The sequence below is a fragment of the Dipodomys spectabilis genome, unplaced genomic scaffold, assembly GCF_019054845.1.
Source record: "Dipodomys spectabilis isolate Male_0828 unplaced genomic scaffold, ASM1905484v1 ptg000039l, whole genome shotgun sequence".
Taxonomy (NCBI): domain Eukaryota; kingdom Metazoa; phylum Chordata; class Mammalia; order Rodentia; family Heteromyidae; genus Dipodomys; species Dipodomys spectabilis.
Genome location: NW_024870716.1, coordinates 51,986 through 55,018, shown reverse-complemented (window position 1 = coordinate 55,018; position 3,033 = coordinate 51,986). Strand labels below are relative to the sequence as shown.

General features: G+C 38.7%; 1 non-coding gene across 1 annotated transcript; it reads left to right on the top strand.

The window, feature by feature from the left end:
- The first annotated feature begins 2,615 nt into the window (after positions 1-2,615).
- On the top strand, positions 2,616-2,688 carry Trnaa-ugc. The gene has a single exon. It is a non-coding gene; the product is annotated as a tRNA-Ala (tRNA).
- Positions 2,689-3,033: the final 345 nt, after the last annotated feature.

The following is a 3,033-nucleotide window of genomic DNA, read 5'->3' as shown; positions in this document are numbered from 1 at the left end:
ACACTTCTAGTCTTGTACTTTATTTTTATTTTTTTGCACTATTCCTGAGCTTCTTTTGTTCAAGGCTAGCACTCCACCACTTGAGCCACAGCACCACTTCTGGCTTTTTCTGTGTATGTGATACTGAGGAATTGAACCCAGGGCCTCCTGAATAGCTGGGGTCACAGCTGTATGCCATTAAGCTTATTGTTTGAAATGGGGATCTAGTTAACTTTTTTTCCAGGCTGGCCTTGAACTATGCCTCATGTCTACTTCCTGAGTAGCTGGGATTAGAGGTATGAATCAGATATGCCAGATAAAATATTTCATGCTGGGCAAGCACTCTACCACTAAGCCACATTCCTAGCCCTTTGATTTTTTTATTTTTTATCCATTTCAGTGAACATTTCTCTTCCTTCTTTTGACTGTTCTTGTTGGCCTTAGTGTTTCTATGCATTTTTGCTTCCCTTTTGTATTTAATATATGATTTTCCCTTTAGCATTTAAATCTTAGTATATCTCATACTCATTCTCTTAAAGAGCCCATTCTATCTGCATGTGATTTTGATGTTAGGCACCATCTTCACTCCCATATGCCATTACCTGTTTTACCCTGATGTGCTGCAAATGTTATTCCTATTATATATAATTCAACATTCTGATCCTATGATCAGAGCAAAAATTCCCTCTCATATTAGCCACTCATGAGTGTTTCGCAGAGGTGTTTGTGGAAATCCCCCTTGTCTGCTTTGAGTAGATTCATACATTTCAGTTTCCAAGCTAGCATGTTAATATACTGAAGTAGTTGGGCCATTTTTTTTTGTTAGGAATCAATTAGGGTAAAGAAGTGGGGAGAGAAAGAGAACTTTGTACATTCACAATTGGTGTGGTATAGTACATACTAAAGATACTTATAACTTAATACTTAGGTAGTTTTTGACAATAGTATCTAAGTTAAAACTATTTAAAGTTTGCATGGCTTATACATGTAATTCCAGCACCACAGAGGGCTGAGGCAGGCAGATGATGAGTTTGAGGGCAGCCTAGCTATATAAAAAGTTCCAAGAAGCTGGTCACTGGTGACTAACACATAATCCTAGCTACTTAGGAGGCTGAGATCTGAGGATCATAGTTGAAAGCCAGCCCAGGCAGGAAAATCAGTGAGACTCTTATCTCCAATTAACGACCAGAAAACTGGAAGTGGAGCTGTTGCTGTAAGTAGTAGAGTGCCAGCCTTGAGCAAAAAAGCTCAAGGACAATGCCCAGGCCCTGAGTTCAAACCCTATAACTGACCAAAAAAAAGAAAAAAGTTCCAGGCCAGTTGAGGCTGCATAGCAAGACCTTGTCTCAAAAACAAACAAAAAAATTAAAATAGAACAAACAAAAAAGACCTAATGTTTAATATTTGCATGTAACCTTTTCCTAAGCAAATAAAAAGTATGTCAGCTTAAATTGAAAAATAGGCAAGGTCATTCCTTTTTATAAATCAGTAAAGAATGTAGTTTTGCCTGCAGTATATCCAAGTCTGGAAGGAGCAATAGCAGCATGAGAGAATCTGGGAAGGGAGAGTATTACAGTGTGAGAAACAAAACACTTGGTTTTATCACCTGACTGCCTAGACTAAGAAAGAAAGGTATTTGAGAACTGAGTCTTTAAGGCTGTAGTGACCTGGGCACTGTGATCCTAATTACTCAGGAGGCTAAAATGTTTGATGCCAGTGGGAGTACAACAATCTGCAAGATACCATTTCAAGTTAGCCAGAAAAATGCTAGGCTTGAGCTGTGGATCAAGTGGTAGAGTGCCAAACATGAGGCCCTGAGTTCATACCTGGTACTGTCAAAAAAAATTTTTTTTAAGATAATTGCTAATGGCAATTGATCATCTCTCAGAATTTTAAACTACTTGGTTGCCTTGTGAATGAGACCTGTTTCTTGCTGGTATGGATACAATAGATGTCTTTTCTCAGAAGTGCTCAAAGTTTAAATTCATAGTGATGATTAAGCCATGGACAGATTCCAGGCCGTGGCTTGCTGAATCAGAGGAACCTTTTGGGAAATGTTGACCTTGGCACTGACCAGGGCACCAGATTCCTTTCTCTGCATTGTTTCAAAACTCATGCAAGCTCCTGATGGATTGTTCTTTCCCAGATAGTGATGTGCATTGAATACTGTGCTAAATACAGACAACTCAGGTATTAAATGTTCATATTGCAAATGTATTGGTTCTATGATGCCTTTAAATAGCAAACTTCCTTATTCATTAGAAAAAATGATATTTTATCATCTGTAAAGAAATGGAAAGACCTGGAAAAATTATGTAAAGAGAAGTGAGTCATGTCCAATGAGACAAAGGTCAAATGTTTTCCCTTACAACATAGAAGCTAAAATTACTTATGTAGGTAAATATTAAAATTACATGTATGTAAATAGGTTGGGTGGTATGCAATTATATACAAATATATTGACTGAAATATGGTAGATTCAGGGAGAGCTCAAATAGTGTAATTCCTTAGAAAGGCAAAGGCAAAGTTCAACAAAATAAACACCAAAAAAGGGGTACTTGAAGAGGGTGAGGGGAGAGGGGTAGGCAAATGAAGACAAGAAGTGGAGGAGATTGCAGTCAAGAATCCAGTATAGGGGTGGGAAGGTGGCTCAGTGGTAGAGCGCTTGCCTTGCATGCAAGAGGCCCTGGGTTCGATTCCTCAGCACCACATAAGCAAAAAGAAAAAAACCGGAAGTGGTGCTGTGGCTCAAGTGGTAGAGTGCTAGCCTTGAGCTGAAGAGCTGAGGGACAGTGCCCAGGCCCGGAGTTCAGGCCCCACGACCGGACCCAAAAAACAAAACAAAAAAAAAACAAAACAAAACCCAGAATCCAGTGTATATACTACAAAATTAAGAAAAGCGAGGGAAGGGGGTGGATTTGGAGGGATGAGTAAGAACATTGAAGGGTGACATTGATCAAGACATTTTGTATTCATAAACTGTTTTGTTAAATGCTAAAGAAAGAGCAAACTCTCTAGAGCTAATAAATATAATGCATTATATACAATTTTGAG